We start from the raw sequence: 22,727 nt of genomic DNA, 5'->3' as shown, positions 1-22,727 counted from the left end.
CCTTATGTGGAAAACATCATGGCAAGAAATATCTGCGGACACCGCCCGCCGAAATGCAGCAGCGGGGAATCCCCAAATCGATAGGGACATGCTTATGGGTGTAGGACCTTATGAAACCCTTCAGGCACAGCTTAATTATCATCCAGCAGTCTATGCGCAAATTGCCGTGGCTGCAACCAAGGCCTGGAAAACATTACAAGGAGCAGGAGATTTGCAGGGCCAGTTGTCAAAGGTAACTCAAGGGAATAATGAGCCCTATGCGGATTTTGTCGATAGGCTAATTCAGACAGCGTCACGCATCTTTGGAGATGCAGAGCAAGCCATGCCCCTAGTGAAACAGTTGGCTTACGAACAAGCTAACAGGTGGTGTAGGGAGGCCATAAGACCATGGAGAAACAAAGACTTGTCCGCCTACTTAAAAGTGTGTAGAGATGTAAATGATACTTCGGAGCAGAGCAGTGCCTTTGTAGCAGCCATAGACAGACAAACCACCTTGCTGTCTGCTGCACTTGCACAAGCCCAGGGGAGGTTCCCTTCAAGAACTAATAAAGAGTCTTTAGGATCATGTTTTGTGTGTGGACAGAAGGGACATCTAAAAGCCACTTGTCCAAATAAAAGGCCACCTTTTGCCCGGGGTGGGAACATCTATACAAAGAATAATCTGGGAACCGGACCTGGGCTATGTCCAAGATGCAGAAGAGGAAGTCATCGGAATAGTGCCTGTCAGCCTATTAGAGATAGGGAGGATAATTTCCTAGGGTCGAATCCTGAACTTCAAAAAAACGGGAGACAGGGCCCTCCCCGGGGCCCGCAACAAATATACGGGGTAATTCAACAAGTTCCCCGACGGTGGTATCCTCCCACAGAGAAGGGGAGCGCAGAACCACCTCAGGAAGTGCCGGATTGGACATCTGTGCCACCTCCAGACTCATACTAACCCCAGATATGGGGGTGCAGATGATTGATACTGATTGGCATGAAAAAATCCCACAGAATAGTGTAGGACTATTACTAGGTAGAGGTTCCTCAACACTAAAAGGACTTATAGTACACCCAGGGGTTATTGATCCTGATTTCACTGGACAAATAAAAGCCTTGGTCTCTTCACCAAAAGGAATTACGGTCATCTCTCCAGGGGATCGCATTGCACAAATGCTTATATTGCCCAGTCGACATTCCTTGTGGCCCAGTGAAAATACAAATAAAAGACAAGGAGGTTTTGGATCAACAGGAACCACTTTAATAAACCTTACTATGGATATGGAACAGAGGCCCCTCCTAAAATTAAAAGTGGGAAATATGGAATTTACAGGTTTATTAGATACGGGAGCAGACAAAAGTATTATCAGTGCAATGGTCTGGCCAAAGCACTGGCCATTGATCACAGCAGCTCAGAGCTTGAGAGGCTTAGGAGTAGCAGAGAGCCCCAATCAAAGTGTTTCCTCATTATCGTGGAAAGATACAGAGGGACACACAGGAATATTTCAGCCATATGTCTGTAATGTTCCTATTAGCCTATGGGGACGAGACGTCCTGCAGCAAATGGATATGAAACTCACCACTGACCAGATTTACCAAGGGACTCCTGTAAGAAATATGTTACAAAATATGAATTATGATGATAAAAAAGGATTAGGAAGACATAGCCAAGGATCTACCCAACCACTGCCTTTACTTCCACCAAAAAATGATTCTCATGGATTGGGTTTTTCCTAGGGGCCACTGATAAACCATCAATCCCTATAATATGGAAAGATGATAAGCCTCGCTGGATTCCACAGTGGCCCCTAACAAAAGAAAAGCTAGAGGCAGCTCATAAGTTAGTACAAGAGCAGGTACAAGCAGGTCATTTACAACATTCTACCTCTCCTTGGAATACTCCAATATTCTTAACAAAGAAAAAATCAGGAAAATGGAGGTTATTACATGATTTAAGAGCCATAAACGAACAAATGTACCCTATGGGACCCGTCCAATGTGGACTCCCTCTTGTTACTGCACTACCAAAAAATTGGCCTACTATTATTCTGGATTTAAAAGATTGCTTTTTCTCTATACCCTTACACAAAAATGATTGTTGGAGATTTGCCTTTACTTTGCCCTCTCTTAATCACACTCAGCCTGACCAGAGATTCGAATGGACTGTGTTGCCTCAAGGTATGGCTAACAGTCCTACTATATGTCAAATATACGTAGATAAAGCGTTAACAACTACTAGACAAAAGTTTAAGAGATTGTTGATTTATCACTATATGGACGACATACTTATTTGCCATCCAGAAAAAGAAGTTTTGTTAGAAGCATTACAATTTATAACTCAAGCATTAGAAAAAAGAGGACTAACGATAGCCCCTGAAAAATTACAATTAGAGGAGATCCAAGAATATCTGGGTACAAGGCTCACTGCTACTACAGTCAGACCAATAAGGTTGACCATCAGGACAGATCAATTGAATACCTTGAACGATTTTCAGAAACTCTTAGGTGACATTAACTGGATCAGATCCTATTTAAAATTATCCACAGGGGAATTAAAACCTTTATTCGATATATTAAAAGGTAATCCTGACTTGAATTCCCCTAGGAAACTTACTCCCGAAGCACGGATATCCTTACAGCTAGTAGAGAATAGACTTCAGCAGTGTTACGTTGATCGTTGTGATCCTACTCAACCATTAAGTTTAATCATAATCTCAGAGAAGCATACCCCTTTTTGCATAGTTTGGCAAGGAGGACCTCTGCAAAGTATAAATCTCCCTAGCTCTCCGGCTAAAACATTGCAATCATATCCCCAAGCTATTGCTCAGGTAATATTCAAGGGAATAGAATCTTGCATTACTGTTTTTGGAATCCATCCGTCTATTATTATAACTCCTTATTCCACTCAGCAAATTAAATGGCTAATTAATAATGAGGATGATTGGTCAGTATTATATTGTTCCACTTCAGCTCAGTTCGATAACCATTATCCCCAACATCCCTGGATTCAATTCTGTAAAAATACTCCCATAGTTTTTCCAAAAGTGACTAGTGTCCAGCCTCTTAAAGACTGTGTAACCATTTTTACTGATGGCTCCAAAAATGGAGTAGGTGCAGTACTTATCGGTAAACAACTTCACACCATAATAGTTCCACCCAACTCCGCACAGGTTACTGAACTTGCAGCTGTAATATTAGCCTTTAAATTAGCAGATAATCAGCCATTCAATCTTCTATCTGATAGCTTATATATCGTTAACGCTTTGCAGGTTCTTGAAACGGTACCCCATATTTCTTCCATGTCCACGGTAGCTTCTTACTTTACTACGCTACAAAACCTTATCCTACAGCGTAAACATCTATTCTATGTAGGACATATTAGAGCTCATTCTAATTTACCAGGACCTTTGGCCAATGCTAATGACTTGGTAGATATGGCCACCAAATCAATTTTTGTTTTTTCCATAGAGGAACAAGCAAAACTCTTTCATGAAAAATTTCATGTAAATTCCACTACTTTGAGCAGAAAATTTCCTATATCTAAATGTATGGCTCGACAAATAGTAAAAAATTGTCAACATTGTGCTCCTTTAATCCCAGTACAATCCTTTGGAGTTAACCCTAGGGGACTGCTGCCTGGTCATATTTGGCAGATGGATGTAACCCATATTTCTGAATTTGGTACTGTTAAGTATGTACATGTGTCAGTAGACACTGCTTCAGGGGTCATTATGGCTTCCGCTCATTCTGGAGAAAAGGTGAAAGATGTCATTCAACACTGCCTACAAGCATTTGCTGGCTGGGGCATACCTAAAGTTATTAAAACAGATAATGGTCCTGCTTATACTTCCAAAAGCTTCCGGTTGTTTTTACAAACATTTAACATCCAATCAGTCACTGGCATCCCCTATAATCCTCAGGGACAGGGCATTGTGGAAAGAGCACATCTTACTTTAAAAAATTGTTTAAATAAACAAAAAGGGGGAATAGGAGCCTCCTACAAGTCTCCTAAAGATAAACTTAATTTAGTTCTTTTCATTCTAAATTTCTTAACTCTGGATAGGGACGGCCATTCTGCAGCTGATCGACATTATAATCCTCATAATACTCCTCAAGTATGGGCAAAATTGAAAGATATCCTGACAGGTTGTTGGAAAGGACCGGATCCAGTCCTTCGTTGGGTCCGAGGGTCTGTTTGTATTTTCCCACAGGATCAACAGACTCCAGTCTGGATTCCAGAAAGGCTAATCAGAGTTTTACAGCATGCAAATGATGCTGCTCCTCCTCACAATGGCGAGTCTGAGCCTTCCTCCAATAACAAAAACTCAGACGGAAAGGCAAACCCGGAACCTATGGGCCATTGTTAGCCTGGCCATATTTTTCATTTCTGACTAACATATTTTTTATCCTTCCTTTTCTTGCTTTTCACCAATTTCTCTACAAGTCTGTCAATTCTACTGATGATTTTTCAGGTCGTGCTGTTTTTGGTGACAAGGATATTTCTAGCCTTTCTTTGCTTTAACAGGAGGAATTTCTGCACTTTGCCGTTGGAATCATACTACAAATCAGACCCAGAGTAGAGCAACTCGTTCTGCTGACCCTAGCTGTGATATTGCTTTTCCTCCTACATCAGCTTGTGTATTTCCTCCCTTTTATGTTTCTACCAACTAACATTTCTAATAATACCTCTTAACTGTTCACTAACTGTGTGCTATCTCTCACAATACTGGAACGGTTCTTTTGTCATCCGTGCAATTTGCACATTTCTATCTTCCTACCAGTCCTAGTTTCTGTTGCAGATATAGAATTGCCAGTGCTATTATCAAGAAGCAGGAGAGGCTTTGACATTGCAACAGCTGTGATCATTGCCACCACAGTCCTTGCAGTAGCAGCATTGACACAACCATAACGACGATCATTTGGCCGAGAATGCAGCTGCAGCCTTACAGACCATAGAGACTCTATCAGAGAATGGACTCATTATAAGAACAAGTGGATACCTTGCAAGAACTTTTGGGACTGGGATGCGTTTATTCCCTGAGAGCTGCTTTGTGTTACCCGTATTGTAACTCCATTGGGATGTATATTGTTTCTGTATTTAATATGGCTATATGGTTCTTCTTCTGTTTATAGATTTGTCAAACAGCGGGCAAGCTTAGGAGCTATAGTGGTACTCCTCTGCCTTGGCCTTCTTCTCTTCATTCATTTTGGCATGCATCTGCAAGCTAGCCAATAGAGAGATCAAATTATTTTTCATCAGGCCATGACCACCCTAAAGGCCGACAGCCCCCCATTAGTATGGCTCTTGATGCTGGATCGGTAGTCAAAGATGGGTAATGAAGGAGGTGGCTGTGTACCGACCTAAGACAGGAGCTGCAGCATGCTCTGCAGGCTCTGATGACGGGTAAGGACATATGCTGACCACTCAGCCTAAGACAGACACGGTCCCGAGCCTTAGTTTAATATTAAAGAAGGGGGATCTGTGGGGGTTTCCGGGACCCCCAGCCTTAGGCATGGTCAAGATGGCGCCTGACGCTGAGCCAAAAGCGGCCAGCTATACAGTAAACAACCAGCGAATTCCAATGATTGGCTAGTTAACGATGTGACTAGAGCATGCCCCCCTCGTGTACCCATCCTGTGCCTGCAGCTGTCCGTGTTTATCTTGTGTACTCTCCCCTGATTGATTGAAGTGTATATAAGCCTGGTGGGTGGGAGAGCGAGGGGGAATGGAACGGAAGAAGCGGAAGAAGTGGCGGCGGCGGCAGCGGCAGCGGCAGCGGCAGCGGCAGCGGCTGGAGCTGAGCTGGAAGCAGGGAGTACGCGGGAGTGGAAGAAGCTGGGAGAAGGGAAGCTGGGAGTGCGCAGAAGGTAGGGGTAAGAGAAGCGTAGGAGAGGAACTGTGCACAATAAACTTCCAAAGCTTCAGACATTTGTCGTGTCTCTCTCTGCGGCCAGAGGGGACGCGATACTTGCCTTGCAATCACAGAACCATTGGTTGATTCCCAGTAGCACACACACAAAAAAATATTAACAAGATTCTGTACATGTGCTCTGTTCCTTTTGACACTGGAGTTCCAATGATAGTGGGAGAATAGGTGGTAAATTCCCCCTTTCTCCTGAATGCTATCAGCACATACTAACAAGGATTCAGGACCAAATCTTTCCATTTTTCTCAAGTCATAAGCAAGCCAATACAAAATAAAATTGATTAGGAAATCAGGACCAGCGGCGGCTGTCTTTTGTCTTCCCTTGTTTGTTTTCCAGTTGACCTTGTTCACATGCAAAGTGCTCTGGTGTGGAAGTCCCCTTCATTGGCAGTCTGGCAGTGTGTCCAAGAAGCCTTGAAATTAGCAAGGGCCAGTGAGGTGTCATTTTGAATTTTGTGCCACTGCAAACCGGTGCATGATACCCATCAGGAGATTTTGTTGTAAAGAGATGGTCATAGCATACTCACGAGTGAGATGTAATGTCTGAACTAATGAGAGTTGAAAGATATGAAGAAAGACATACTTTTATGCATTGCAGTTGAGTAGGTATGCAATGCTCTTTTTGAGTGCAGCTCCCTGCTGAAAGGAGTAAATGGAAATTGCTTGCAGATGAAACTGGTATTTGTTGAATAGTGTTGATTCTCTTGAATAAGAGAGGAGAAAAAGAAAAAGTTTGAGAGGATAGACTATTTGCACCCTCAGAAGTGTTTTCTCTTAATATTACTCCACTCTCTTCAAGCTAAGGATTTTCACCCCACTCTTTCTGCTTCCCTTTGGAAGCCCAAACTGAATGGACTGTATCGTCAACACAGGAACAGCTCTTTAAGGTACATGACTTGATACCCTCAGGTTCTGTGTCTGTGAAATTCTATGCAGAAAAGCATACCTAAAGCCAATCAAAGACTAAGTAATTCTTAATTCTCCTTTTCACAACAATCTTTCAAATAAACTTTTTTGCATCTCAAGACCCACAGTATAGGGGTGTGTCCTGAGGGAAAGAATTATTCAATCTTTACTTAAGGAGGAAACCAGTTGTAGCTGATCCATGAGCACAAAATTATATCAGTGATCCATGGAGACCAGGACACAAGGAGAGGCATGAATATATGGCTATGAGAATATGCTCAGATTGTTGGTAGAAAGGAGATTTCGTGGATCATTCACCATTGCATCCCCAGCCATTACATTCACAATGTACTGATATTTTACTTGGTTTTTTTTTACTTCTCCTTTTAGCATTTTACTTTGGAAAATTCTAAACAGTGGGTACTGGGCAAAATGCACAAGCCAGAGGTAGTTATTGATCTTGCCAATTATCTCAGGTATGGGTGAAGTAGAGGAGGTGTTTCTACTGGGAAAGACCAGTTTCCTTCAATGAGGGAATGCCTCATCAACTTAGCCAAATGATGTCAGAAAATATAAACTGGCAAAGGCAAGTGGTGATGGCTCTCCAGTTCTGGGTTCCCAGGACCCATATTTGCTGGCAGAAAGGAAACACTCCACATCTAATTTCAATCTTCCTCTCGGTATGTTGGTAGTTTTTACTCTCAAGATTTCTTACAGTGAAAGAAGGGCTGAAATTCATATCCTGATCTCTCAATGATTCAGTGGCATTCAATTACACTCAAGACAATGCCTTTCTTGGTTTCCAGTGCTCATGAGACATGAGAGCAAAGTGGAAGTGCTCCTCTCTGCACGTGAAAGGTGCAGGCCTAGAGTAGATAGGTTGTGAATGGCTCAGGGATTCTAGGCTCCACTTGGAGAATAGTTGGTTTCTCTTCCCAGAGGGTTTTTTCTAGCCTTGAGCCACATGGTGTTTGAGGAGTGGCTCCCATGACCTGGCACCTGTAGCACTGATTCTGCCTGAGGTCACAAAGGAAAGGCCTGACAGCACAATGGCATCACTGTGCCCATGGCAACCAGAGAATCTTCTGCTCCTAGCCACTTCAGAATAAGCGTGAAAACAAGCACCAGTTCAGTTGTGATGGTCTGAGGAAAGAAGAAGCAAGTGAGTGACAGGGAACTGAGGTTTTTCAAAATGTGATTCTAACCTCTTTGGCCAGGAGAGCACAGTTCCTTGGTCAGTGGATCCCTCCAGGATCAGGTAGTACAAGGAACTCCTTTGAAGCCTCACAGCTCACACTAAACTTCAGGTCCACTAGGTGTCGCTGCACTTGTTTGGCCTTACTGGGCAAAATGACAGCAGGCAATTATTCCCCATCAGTTCCACTGGGCCTGGTTGGCTGCAGGTGTGTTTGTGGACACATGAATCACCAAACTGAACACTGGCTCCAGTACTATTTACTTCTGAACCCAATTCTCCAGGACTGGGCACACTTGGAATGTCCTAGTCAGGAAAATTACCTAGGGCCCTAGCCATCAGACTGAATCATGCCTGGTGTGATCTCGTGTCAGTTGAGCATGCAGTAAGCATGGTGTGTTCAGTGATCTTTGAATTAGGACACTTCACATCCAATCTTTTTTGTTGCTCTGTCACCGCCCATGGCAATTTGTCACCGCCTGCAGCAACACTTTGCGTGGGTATAGAGGATAGAGGAACTGAGTTTGCTTGCTTTAAGAGGAGAGAGAGAGAGAGAGGCTTTGCTTAAGAGAGAGGGACTACACTTTCAGAAATCTTATCTTCTTAGTTTTGCTGCTTCTTCTTAAAGGTGCATCCTGCATCCTGTGAACTAAGGGCCCATCTACCTAAGGTGCTTTAGGGATGTGTCCCACGTACTGCAATCTGTGATCTGCAACCTAAAGATGTGTTCTCAGTTCTCTGCTCGCTGCTCTGTGATCTGCCTTTCACCACTGCCCCTACTCACTGTTTCTATCTGCTTGCCACTTCTTCTTCTTCCTTTCTGCTAGCTGCTCCTCTTACTGTCGCTTCTTACTCCTTGTCACTTTGCCTACTGCTGCTCCCTTCTCTACCGCCTACTGTTCACTTATATTCCCTCCAAGAGGTGGAGGGCGGAGCCATGCCAGTTGAGATCAGGCGAGGAACCGGCTGCCCAATCACGAGCAGGTGCAAGCAGGAGCACTTGAGAACACCTGTGCATGCGTACCTCCAATGTAATCAAAACAGCTTCTGGCTGGCTGCCAGGTGCCATCTTCGGCGAGTTTGCATGGGATAGCCCCCAACATTGCTCCTTTTTTCCTAGAAAGTTCAACCAGGTGACAGTTGGATCCTGGGAGGTGGGTCTCTAGGTGAAGGTGAATGCATCTTTTGAAGGCATTATATGGAGTCATGGGAGGCATTCAATCAGGATGTCTGACAGAGGGTAGATGGTGCTGACATGACTGGAGAGATTTTCTGTGCTCATAACAGCTGCAAGGCCACACCTCCTTGGCTGTGACCTTACAACTAAGCAGCACTCAGAAATTTTCCTGCTGGGAAATCCAAGGTCACCTAAACTCACCTTGTAATGCAGAAATATCTGTCCTATCTTTGTTCACACATGGGTTCTTTCCCTTGACCAGCCTAGTGCCAGCCTGACACAAGGCCGTGTGAAAAATTCCCACTAGTCCTCTTAGCAGCCCTAGGAGAAAGCCGACTACAAGCCAGTTGATGATATAAGAGTCTGCTGATGGCATGAGAAACACTGCATCCCGTGGCATAACTCCAGATTGGAGCATGCACTGTGCTGAAAGGGCTATGATCAAAAGCTTCCAAGACCAATATTCAAAGAGAGAGAGGAAGGACATTTTGTTTGCACCAAATGCAGAAACCTGTTGGTGCTAAAAGCATACTTCAATGAAAAGATATTCTAAAAGTTTTCAGCCATCATTGTCTACCCCCCAATTCTCCGACATGTCTTCAGGGTCAATATAATCTACAAATACAATTCTGTCCAGGCACTGCCATTCCTCTTGAGGGAAATCAATGGGCACATCCCTGTATCTCAATGGATACTGAAATAAGAATAAGTGTATAAATAGTACATTGATCATGTGATCTTTGAGAACACTTTTAATTTGACACAAATAAAGTCAGGAAAACTGACTCTCACAAATTGAGGTATGTCAATTATTCAATAAGGTACTTTTTAAAGGAAGCAGGTTGCCTAATATATTACTCCAAGTAAAGAAGATGGTCTAAGTAAAAAAAAACAGTGTATATGCTACACTTTTGTGAAATAAAATGTAAAATAAATGTAAACATAAGTATATATATTTGTGGGTTATATTTAAATTTTATAAAACAATTTTTTTATATTTCTCAAAGGAGAAAGTTATAGTGAGTTAGAAGATTGCTTTATAAATTTAATGAGCACAAATATGGATTGGAAGACAAATTCAGAAGTCCTGTCATGGGATTTGGTTTTAGAATATGTATAATGTTTTCTAGTTATACCTATACTAGAGGTCCAAGAAATCCTCTTGAATAGCAATGAGGTAGAACAGTAAAGGAAGTGTATACAAATGAATTTGTATTCTAATATTTTAAGTGGCCAGTGCATCTTGCTACAATTTGCAACAATATAATAAGTAGCACCAAGAATCCTTTTTGATTATTTCAAATATAGATATACATATCACTCAAAGGGTTTTTCATATCTTAATTCATACACCCAAAATAATCTATTGAGAATGGTAATAGTTTTTTCTTTGAAGGAATCTTGTCAAACATCCTATTAATGTTATGCCTGACATTTTTACAAGTCTGCCTGACCTATAATTCATAAAAGGGAACATAAAATTGTGAAATTAAAAATGAATTTTCAGAGCAGTTATTGACAGTTACTATTACTGAGAAGAGTAAAGGAAACAACTTGAGAAACCCATGAAATCAATGTGATCAAATGACACATTTTAGCAAACACATCAAAATGGCAACTATTTATATAATCAAACAGACCTTTCCTGTAATTGTAAATAAATATGTTCAATTGTATAAAATTATAAATCAACAATGTATCAAAGAGAGCACTTATTGTTGTCTTGCTGGTAAGCTTAGATAAACTTACATTTTATGAATTTTTACAGAAAACTTACACAAGGCTTAGAGAGATAGAGTTCATAGATGCACATATATACCTTGTCACATATGTTTAGAGTGTGTATTATTGTTATAAACTAAGCAACAGTTGTTCCTTTAACCAGTTATTGACCCTGAAACTCTCTCCAGGCATTAGTTGGATCAGAAACTGTTATAGCAAGAATTGCTTTGCCCCAGTAATGAATATTCCCTGGAAAAATGGGGTCCCCTGTTATATCTAAAAAGGGGAGAACATTCCTGTCCCCAGTTCCAACAGACCAATTCCAACTGCAAGATTGTACAAAAAAGAATCAGAGAGAAACAACCAGAGAGGAACCCCTAAACCATGGCTCAGAGATAGAAACCTTTAAATTGACCAGGGAAGGTCCTTTCCAAGAGACTAACCATAGAACCAGTGAAGTAGAAGCCATATCTCAAATGGGGCATTAGTATATACAAATAAACAGAAAACCAGAAGGGATTCCAAAGACCAAGGCCAACAAACAGATGAGAACCTAGAACAGATAAGAAGGAAGTACTTATCTCTAGGTTCTTGAGTCTCACTGAATCATGACTCCAACCCAGCTGGAGCCACAGATGTCCCAAGAAGAAGCAATCATATGTTCCCACAAAGAAGAATTAGATGTATGTAATCAAGGGTCTTCGTGTGCATACCAAATGGCAAATGGTGTCACAATTTCTTGTATTCAGTTTCCTTTTTCTCAAAGTAAAGCAACTTATAAAGCAACTCATGCAGTTCAGGGTAAAAAGGCAGGACGTCCCCTAAGCTAAAAGATCTTCAACAGCTCTTGGGACAGTCCTTAAGTCCCACCCTCTATTCATGGAACAACTCTTCTGGTTCAGTCTGAGGCAAACTCACACCATCACCATATTTCTTCAGCAGTCTGCTCTCAACAAACTCACTAGTCATCTTGTATCCTCTTCATGGAATTGGGAGTCACTTGAAGGTGAAGCCTGATCAAGGAAGTTGGAACAAGGTCTGCTCTCAGGTCCCATCGAAGGTGTCAGATTTATTGCCAAAAACACAGTTCTTATTCCAGATGCCAAGCTGTGAAGACACAGTTTTGAGCAAAAGAAATAAGATGATTTATTGCTTTGCTAGCAAGGGAGAAACAGGGGACTGCTGTCCTAAAGTCTGTGATTCTCCCTATCAGCTGGAACAGGAGGCTTTTACAGGGGTGATTCAGAGAAAATGAGTTTAGGGAGGAGAGTTCAGAAATGCAAAGATCAAGGAAGAGAAAATCAGAGAGGAGAAGGTTAGGAAAAAGAAGATCAGGGATAAGGTCAGGGAAAACGTGGGGGAAAAGTTAAAAATATCTAAGTTTCAAAGCTACAAAGATATAGTGAAGGTATCATGTGATGTGTTGCAAGGATAGTAATTAATTATTTTTTGTTAATCCTAAATTATTTCTCTATGGTTATTAACAAAGAAAACATTAACTTCTTTCTAAAACTTTGTTCATTAAACTGCCTGTTTTTTAATTAAAATTTCATTTTTTTAAATAGTGTAACTTTCTAGCATAGTAATTAAAGCCCAACTGTTTTAAATTATTTTTCCAATATAGAATGGAAAAGACTGACAATAAAATCAAAACAATACTCTGGAATTACTGTCACCATTCAGCATGAAATGGAGAAAATATATTATTTTAGCCAATTAGAAAAACACAAATCCTCTGTATTGTACTTACTAATACTCATCTACTTCAATTAAATAAATATGTGGCAGCTGGTCAATTATTTATCCCAATTTAGTTTAGTTCTCTGAACTAATCCTAATGACTGAAAGCAGTTTTCCAAAGAATTTGATGAAGAGCTCATATAATAAAGAACAAAAGACTGCCACTTGCCTCTTATGGCTGAGAACAAATAGCCTTAATACTGAACACTAACTGCTGGGCTCAGATTATTTTAACAAATTAAATGATTCAGGACATCACTCAGTCTTTTGTCAAAGTGTCAGACATAAAAAGACACACGTTTGGTATTTCAGGGGTTGTTTCTGTTTGGTTGCTGCTTATTTTACAAAATTATTATTTCCATTAAGATGGTTTGTGAATATGATTAGATGTTTCTTATGAGATCAGACATGTAGAAATCATTCTGAAAAATTGTGGTCAGAAATTTTGCAAAATAGCAGCATTTAATAATTATTATTTCATCAAATATTTCTGTTTTAAGGGTTTTGGGTTTTCACAAATAATAAATAATAAGTAATAATAACAATTGTACATGACTCATATTTTGAAATATCTAATAAACATAAAATTCTTAAAAACCTATTAGGAACTGATTACCTAAAGTAATATTTATCTCAATGGATAAAGAGTTTGTGACTTCATGAAAATATTCAAGTGATCTAAAAAGTCATCCCACAAGCAGTATGTGGAAAATACATGGTGTAATTTTATTTGAGATGGGTAAGATCAAAATTAAAGTCATCTATAGAAGTAGATGGTGTGCATATGTTCCCCAATGTGTACAAAAATAGCAATTTTCCTGTAGAAAAAATGTATGTAATAGAATTTTAGCAAAACATATTAACAAAACAGAAACCTATTTGGACGCTTGCAATATTCAGAGAAACAGACACCTTTAGATAAAGAAAAAATAGTCTCTTATTTTGAAGATTACCGTATTTGCAAAGAGATTAATCCAAAGAAGATGAAGAAAAATGTATTCCTCCCCCAAAACTGAATGTAAGTTATGAGCAAATAGACTTTATGGTCCTATAGAGTTCAGTAATTTGAATATCATAATAAGTCTTGTCTGCTTACTGGCCTCCAGACTGAGCACAGAGTAGGCACCTGAAAAGAAGTAGGAAGATTTAGCTTTTGGAACTCAGTCCTATGTTCACACCTCTTCTCTGCCAAGTCCCAGTATATCATGAACATCCTGAGCCCAAGTTTTCAATATGTAAAATAATTTTCCTTGAGAGAGTGCTAGAAAAATTAAATTCGAATACATCTGCCTTTTTTTAGTATAATACCTAAGTTATAGAACCCATCCAAAGTTTTTAAATAAGTTATTGATGAATATTCTACATTTAAAAAGTAAGGACTTGTCCTATACAAATAGTCTCGCTAGTTAGAGCTTTAATTTTGCCTAATGCAAAACCTTGGATAGAAGATTCTTTTTCTCTTTCCTTTTTGTAACATCTTATTCAATTACAAAGTTGCACTGTAGGTATTTCTTCCATTGAAATGCATTCTGAATGCTTTCTTCAATTGCATTTTAAGAAATTCAGATATGCAGAGTGGCAATTGTCTATAATCCTGAATACTTACAGGCATCTGAGGGGGGAGAATCTCAATTTTGAGACCAGTCAAGGAAACCTCATGGGACTGTCAGCAACTTAACAAGAGCTTGTATCAAAATAAATTGAAAAATAAATAAATAAAAAGACTGGAAATGTAGCAAGGTGATAATATGCACCTGAGTTAAATCCCCGTCCAACAACAACAACAAAAAAACTTTGAATTATTTAGTACACCTTGTATTATAACTTTTACTTAATGAAATTTATTTTCTCATCAAAAGTAAATGTGAGCCAGGTGTGGTGGCACATATCTGAAACCCCAGCTATGAGAACTTTGGGCAAAAGGATCATGAGTTCAAAGGAAGTCTCAGCATGTTGGTAAAGCCCAAAGCAACTCAGCAAGACCCTGTCTCTAAATAAAATAAAATAAGGGCAGGGGATATGGCTCAGTACTTATCCCTGGGTTCAATTCCAAATACCAAAAAAAAAAAAAAAGAAAAGAAAAGATGAAGTTTATGGTTAAAAAAAAAAACCTACATGGTTGAAACATCAAGAAATGCAGAAGAAAAGAATGCAGTAATAGAGGTAGCAAACCCCATATTGCTTTACAGAGTAGGATATGAAGTAAAATGAACCTGTTTTTCAATGTGGACTCAACTAACTACTATATTGGTAATCTAGAAATCACTTAATTTCTCCAAATATCATGTTTTTATATAATGAGGAAATAATAGCTTTGAATAGTTTTAATGTTTAATGTCTTTAAACTAATGCCTAACATACCACGAGATCCTAATAAATGCTAATTTTATTTGTACTAATGCCTTAACACCATTCATAATAATTATAACATTTTGCCAATTTTGAAATTATCCCTACAAGTAAATTATTTATACCATGCTCAATCTTAGTGTGAGGGTATAGATAATAAAATTAAAGAATTAACTATTTTCTAGTGATTAAATTCTAATTGTGCAGAATAAATTTTTAAAACACTCTTACTTGATGTTTGATAAATAACAAGGCTGGGCATTATCTGCATTGGCATTTACATTTATCTGCATGTGGAAAACAAGTGAATGCTCTCAGGAATACCTAAAATATATTCTAAATATGTCTTTATCCAAATTTCTGAAAATATTATGTACCCAGCTATAGATCTTGTTCTCTTACTGGAACAATGACAAAAACCTTGGGTCTATCTGCTTATCTTTTGACCACCTTCCAACTTGAATAAATTTGAGTATCTTGAGTAGATATTATTTTCTAACTTGGGTAAATGTTTTAAAGTATGAATTATGTTATATCACTTTCCAATGACAACTCTGCAAAAACAAAAAAATTCAAGTTTCCTATGATAGTCATTGTGGTTTCAAACTTCAAAGATGGTCCTAAACATTTGTTTCCTGATATTTCCATCCTTCTGTGTATCCTTCCATGGCATACCACAGTTTGTTTGTCTAACAAAGAACACACATCAGAGGTGGTGGTACATTGCTTCAGAAAGATGTTTCACTATAAAGAATGTGACCTACCATATTACAAGAAGAACTGTACAGAGGCTAACATGAAAGTAATTAAAATGCCTAATGAGCAGCCAGTGAGGATATGAGGTGGACAGCACACTTATCCATGAGTTTGATGTACATCCATGAGTCGATCCTTGAATTGACTACAACCACAGCTTGTCTCTTTAGCCAGAAACACCCCATAGACACTCCCAATTCCTGATTCAGAAGAAGTACAGAAGACAGTTAGTTTTAAAATGCTATGTTGAGGGACAATTTGATATACAGTCTTTCCTCCCACTTCCTGAGTGGTAATCTGTTTGCAACCTAGAGTAATTTTCCCCTTGCCTCTCCCTAAATACCCTCTGTCTTTTATTTTACATCCTACCCTATTTTCTCCACAGTGCTAATCAAATACCCTTCATCTATATTTCACATGGTACCTTATTTTTCAGAGTGCTAATTAAACATCTGTAATTTCCCCACACTCATATAAAATATAAAAATCACATGAAAATATAACATCCAAAAGAACAGGGAGCAGATAATCAATTCTTCATTGTTTCTCCTATATTTATTCAGGACCATGGCAAAAAAATGTCAATAAATATGTGTTGGACACTAAACAATTGAACCATTTTTTTGCAAAAATGAAACAAACAGAACTCCAGGTATAAACTACAATGATAGAGGAGAGATATTTTTAGTGAAATCATTGAGTAGAAATGGTATCTTTGCTAGCAGAGATAAAATATTGAATGATAACTGGAAGAGAGTATGGAGTATACTTACTAGATTTTGGTCATAATAATTGAATAATTGTAGAAAAAGAGAAGTAACTTCTCCCTCTGCAGAGCGCTTTTCAGTTTTAACTGCCCACCAATCAGCAGAGTACTATGGGTCAACTTTTGCATTATTATCTTTCGTTGTCTGAACCATACTTCGGAGCCCAGGAAATAACTGACTCCATCCATGTGGCAGGTGACCCCAGTGGTAGACAAAGAATGAAATTTGATTTTCCTGTTCCCAAGTGAGAAGACTGAGTGCGAGTCTTACAGCAGGTTAATTTGTTCTACATAACCATACACAGATAAATCTGGAAAAACAGGCCACAGGATGAATATTTCAGACAACCTCCCAGCTGGGGTTTCTCTGTAGAATTCTGCCCCCACACCCACACACTGTCACACTCTCACAACATCACTAATAACCCAAGGATGCTCCTCCAGGTGTCTATTTTATGGCACCAAGATCTCTTTATAACTAGTGTCCTTTAAGTAATAATGATGAGATTTTGCAGATGCACAGGCATAATTTAAAAATCCTATTTTGACAAAATAATTACTCAATCTTTCTCATTGGACACATTTTATAACTTGTGAAAAATTCTTGACATTTCTGGTATAACACAATTCTAAAATATCAAAATTTTTTGGTAAAGCTAAAACTGCCCCAAGAAATTTTTACCTTGAATGTTTGTTTTTGAGATAAATGTGCTTTCAAAAGTTTCATTTCTTCATTTCTCCAAGGGTTTGTTTTGCTTTCTAGCCAATTAGTTTTAAACAGGTCATGTTAACGTCACTACAAATGGAGTAATTTTTGTATAAATGATAACATGTCAAGTTTCACTTTCCTAATTCTCTCTATGAATATCAGTTCCCTTGAAGAAGACTCCAGCCATGACAGTCAACTAATGCATTTTTTATTGCTTTATGGCAAATCTAAGAGAAGATTGGAGCTATGGAAAGAATTTTATATATTTATCTATTTCAGTGTCATCAGTATTCCTGTTACAGTGTGGTTTCTAAGGGTCACAACACTGTAGCCAGTATATCAGATAGCAAGCATCTCCAGTTTTCCTGTCAAGGGTGATTCTTTATCCCATGTGATAAGATTGGCAGATTGTCAGAGATGAGCTGTTAAGTGCTTCCTGCTTTCTCCTATTTCAGAAGTGTTTAAATGGCATAGATGGGTAACCATCCACCTGGAAAAAAAATTGCTTTTTGAGCACTGAATAAGAACAGACAGAGATGTGTATGCCTGGAATCAGAAACCAAAGCAAAGCAAGTAAGTAAGTATAAGGTATCTCATTTAGTGGATTGCTGAAATTTCTGTTTCAAGGCATCATTTATATAGTTGCAGAAATGTTCCTTGTACTATCTCGAGTACCAGTTCTATAAAGCATGTGAGCACAATGTCTCTGATATTTTCAACAACTCCAAGACCAAACCATGGCTCCTGAGGGAGCACTTATCTTGACCAACAGTTTGTGATGAGCGAAAGTACTTCTCACCCAGATTTGGCATCAGGTCTTGAGAGTTTCTCAGTTGAAGTGAGCTTACATGAGTTAATTGGCAAAATTATCAGTACATGCTCTATTTGACAAAATCCTAGGCCTCAGTGACCTAACACATAATTACATCTCATTTTCCAGAAGTCCAGTATGGTTCTGGCTAACTTTCTCCATAAGAAATGTGGGTTCCCTAGATGGATTCTCAGCCAAGTTCTTCAAGATATTCAAAGTCTTGAATGTTTGAGGAGTATTGGTTTTATTCACCAATACTCCTATTTATTCAATGGAATAAGAACTATCCTTTCAAACACATTCTATGAAGCTAGTATTACCCTGATCCTAAAACCAAACAAAGACAAATCAAGGAAAGAAAACTTCAGACCAATATTCCTGATGAACATACATGCAAAATGTCTTAACTCTGGCAAATTGCATGCAGTCATATTAAAAGGATAGTGCACCATGATCAAAGTGGATTCATCCAATGGATTAAAGGTGGATTCAACATTCAGAAATCAATAAATGAAATTCATCACATCAATAGACTTAAAGGTAATAATCATATGATCATTTCAATAGCTGCAGAAAAAATCATTTCATAAAATCCAACACCCATTCATGCTAAAAATACTAGAAAAAGTTGGGATAGTAGAACATACCTCAATATTGTAAAGACTGTCTGTGCTAATCCCACGGTCAACATCATTCTAAATGGAGAAAAACAAAGAATTCCATGTAAAAACTGGAACAAGTCAGGAATGCCCTCTTTCATTGCTTCAATTCAATATTGTCCTTGAAACTCTAGACAGAGCAATTCTTATCAGGAAGAATAAAGAAGGAGATATCAAAATGCCATACTTTAAACTATGCTACAGAGCAATAATATCAGAAAAGACATGGTTTCATGATCAAAATAGACAGGTATAACAATAGTACAGAATAGAAGACACAAAGACAAACCCACATAAATACAGTTATCTCAAACTACACAAAGGAACCAAAAAACATACAATGGAGAAAATATAGCCTCTTTAACAAAAGGTGCTGTGAAAACTGGAAATCCATATGCAGCAAAATAAAACTAAAATCCTATATCTTATTCTGCACAAAACTCAACTAGAATGGATCAAGAACCTAGGAATTAGACCAGAGACCCTGCACCTAATAGAAGAAAAAGTAGGCCCAAGTCTTAAATCATATAGGTTTAGGACCAACCAAAGAACTCCTTACCAAGGAGGAAGCAGGAGGGATCACAATGCAGACCTACAGTGCAATAGTAACAAAACCAGCATGGTATTGGCACCAAAATAGACAAGTAGACCAATGGTTCAGGATAGAAGACATAGAGACATACCACCATATGTACAGTTATCTCATACTAGACAAAGTTGCCAAAAACTTATAATGGAGAAAAAATAGTGACTGAAACAAGTGTTCCTGGCAAAACTGAAAATCCATATGCAGAGAAATATAATTAAATCCCTATCTCTCATCAGGTACAAAACTCAACTCATAATGAAATAAGGTCCCAGTAACTGAAGGATTGTAATTCTGCTCATCATGAGGAAAAGGGGCATTTTTAAGTGGTAATTCAGGGAAAACGAGATTATGAAGGGAGATAATGAAGAAAATCAGGACAAAAAAGATCAGGCAGGAGAAGTCTAGGAAAAGAAAGATCAGGAAGAAGTTTAGGGAAAAGAAGATCAGGGAGGAGAAGTTTACAGTAAAGAAGATCTGGGAGGAGAGAAGTTTGGGGAAAAGAAGATGGGCAAAAGATCAGAGAAGAGAAGGTTAGGGAAAAGGTCAGGGGAAAAATTTCTGGGAGAACTGGGCATGGTGGCACACACATGTAATCTCAGTGGCTTGGTAGGCTGAGGCAGGAGTATCAAGAGTTCAAAGCCAGCCTCAGCAACTTAGCTAGGCCCAAAGAAACTCAGTGAGAACCAGTGTCCAAATAAAATACAAAAAGGGATGGAGGATGGGAATCTGTGGTTAAATGCCCCTAGATTTATTCCCTGATACAAAAAAGTAAATAAATAAAGTATCAGGGAGGTCAGGGAAGAGATTGGAAAAAAGAAAAAAAATTGTAAGTTTCAAAGTGACACAGGATATAGTCAAAGCATCAGCTGAACCAGTTACATTTCCCCACTGTCAATTTCTAGCTTCCATTTCTATGGAAAGTAGGCAACGACATCTCTAAGCTACTTCCTACTGAAAGGGAGTGAAGTTGTTGAGTGGCCTCCAGGTGGAGTAGACATCACCCCTCCCACAGATGGACAGCACTGTGAACCTACAGCACAGGTGTGCCAGCAACAGGGCACTAGTTGGTGTACAGTGTGCTAGGCACTGAATGTGGGCCCCTCTGTGTGGTTCACAGAGTCAGAGCAAAGTCCTGCTGTATCTAGATTATGGTCAATGTGTCAGCTTCATCATGGTCTTGCTGAGAGGCCATCTACTTTTCTCAGGGAGGTTACCTGCTCCTGGCAGCCTGTGGTTGTCTGACACACCACTGGGCCTGTAGTGAAGGCAAGTGCTTCCTGTCATCAGACTTTATCTCCTCCTCCACTCTTGTTTGCTGCATCTTTTGAACTTGTTATTAATGTGTGTCACAATTTGTTCTGTGTCTGTCACCCTTGCAGCAAGCCTGAGTGCACAGATGGGGCACCCGCGGTCTGCTGGACTTGCTGGACAAGGAATACAAGTTCAAGGTACTCAGTGCTGGAAAGCCAGGTGCAGTAGGGCATGGAGGAAATACAACAGAGGTCAGATTTTTGGGGAAGGAACTCTGAGAAATTCTTCACAGATGATGGTGATGATGATGATGAGGATGAGGATGATGATGATAAAGATGATGATGATGATGATTTTTTACTGAATGGTAGACTCTACCCAGTCTCTTATGCCCACTTTCATTTTTAAATGGGGTCTTGCTCAGTTACCAAAACTGGTCTCCAACTTGCAATCCTCTAGCCTCAGTGATTGTCATGGATCAGCATGTACCTGCTCACCTCTACAGGATACTTTTGATGCAATGTAGGGCTTAGCACATGTCCTGCTGTTGTGGATTCTTGGCAGGTGAACTGTGGGGACAAAAGTGTTCTCCTTGGTCAATCCAGCTCACTGGGGTTCTATCCTTACTGCTGATTGAAATAACTCAGCTGGTTCACTTGGGTTCCAGCTTCCAGTTCCCCAGGATGAGGATCATGGGCACTGTTTCCCTTTGCTCAGTCTGACCAAGCCAGGGTCCAGCCTGTGATGCCACCTGGTGCCTCTTTTCCTGCAGGGTATGTCTGACTGGTCCTGCCAGTGGAGGGAGGTGGAGATTGGGTTTCTAGTGGCTCCATGTTTGAAGGGGTGGTCTGGCACCTAGAGTGGGGCCAAGGGGATGTCATCTCAGGAGCCTCAAAAGAAGCTGGGTGGGAATCTCTATGGGTTTGGGAGTTGGGCCTAAGTTGTGGAGAGCAGAACCTTCCCTGTGTGTGGATGTGGTGCTGGCACCTCCCCTTGTTTCCCAGTGCAACACATCCCAAAATGTAGGAGCATGTGACAGTGTCTGTTGTAGTCAGGAAGCCCAGAAACCCACCCATCTCCACCCACTCCCTCTTCTCTGCACACTACCTTAGAAAAAGTAACTGTTTTCTTTTCTCAGTTAAGTGTCCCATTCAATCTGCACCCAGCCCTGTCCTCCCCAAAGGCCAATGGTGAGGTGCTGGAGAAAACCTGGGTCCTGAGAGGGCTCTGTCCCCCACCGTGGAACCTTTGGAGCTCTCTTCAGTCAAGGGGCCAGGGGACAAGGATTAAAGGAGAGTGTGCCCATTCCCTGCTAGGGACAACCTCACCAAGTCAGACCTATGGCCAGAGAACACAAGCAGGCAGAATTCCCTGCCTGCAGAAGGGCAAGTTCAGACTTGACATTAAGGAGAGTATTTCCCAGAAGCAAATTAGGGAGTGAACAAGTTCTTATGTCTCAAAATCCATCACCAGCAAGCTCCCCCAGCCCCCAGGTGAAGAGCTCCTCCCTTGGTGGGGTTCTCTGCAGTAAGAGAGTTGATCCAGGAAATGTGTTCATCATACTAGTGGGAATGGTACTGGCTGCAGCTGTGTCTCTGCTGTGAAAAGGTTGTATGCATGTGAAGTCAGGTGGACCCTTGCTGCCCATCTGGCAGCCCAGGGCCTCTGGTAAGCCAGAAGCCACACCAGGGGTGAGAGAAAATGTTCAGCCCTTGGAGAGAAGTGGTGAGGATAAAGGAGATGGCCAGACCAGTGAACCTATGGATAAGTGCAGAGGACAGAGAAGCTCACACCCCAGATGGATGGTTACAGATAGCATCCATGTCAGTGCTTTGCACCTTCAATCATTAGGTTGTATAGAAGGAAATTCTGAAGGGTGTGTGATGTAGGTCACTTCTCTCACATTTGTTCTTACTGTCCTGTGCAGGTGTTCCTGCTCTCAGGATCACATACCACACAGACTTGTGCCTGAAGGTAGATAGATGGGAAGAACAAGCTCTGTGATGGAAAGAATGCAGAGATTCTTGGTGCAGCTGAAGGAGCATGAGGGCTGCTTACAGGCCCCAGCAGGACTTGTGACCCTGGCAGGCATGCTGTGCCAAGACATGCAGGATGACCTTGCCAAGGCACAGCTATTGGTTGCTGCCATTCTGGAGAGCCAGCTCTGCCTGTACTTCCTGGACAATGTGAA

This window comes from Sciurus carolinensis, assembly GCF_902686445.1.
Source record: "Sciurus carolinensis chromosome 14 unlocalized genomic scaffold, mSciCar1.2 scaffold_101_arrow_ctg1, whole genome shotgun sequence".
NCBI lineage: Eukaryota > Metazoa > Chordata > Mammalia > Rodentia > Sciuridae > Sciurus > Sciurus carolinensis.
Note: the sequence above shows the minus strand (reverse complement) of the source record.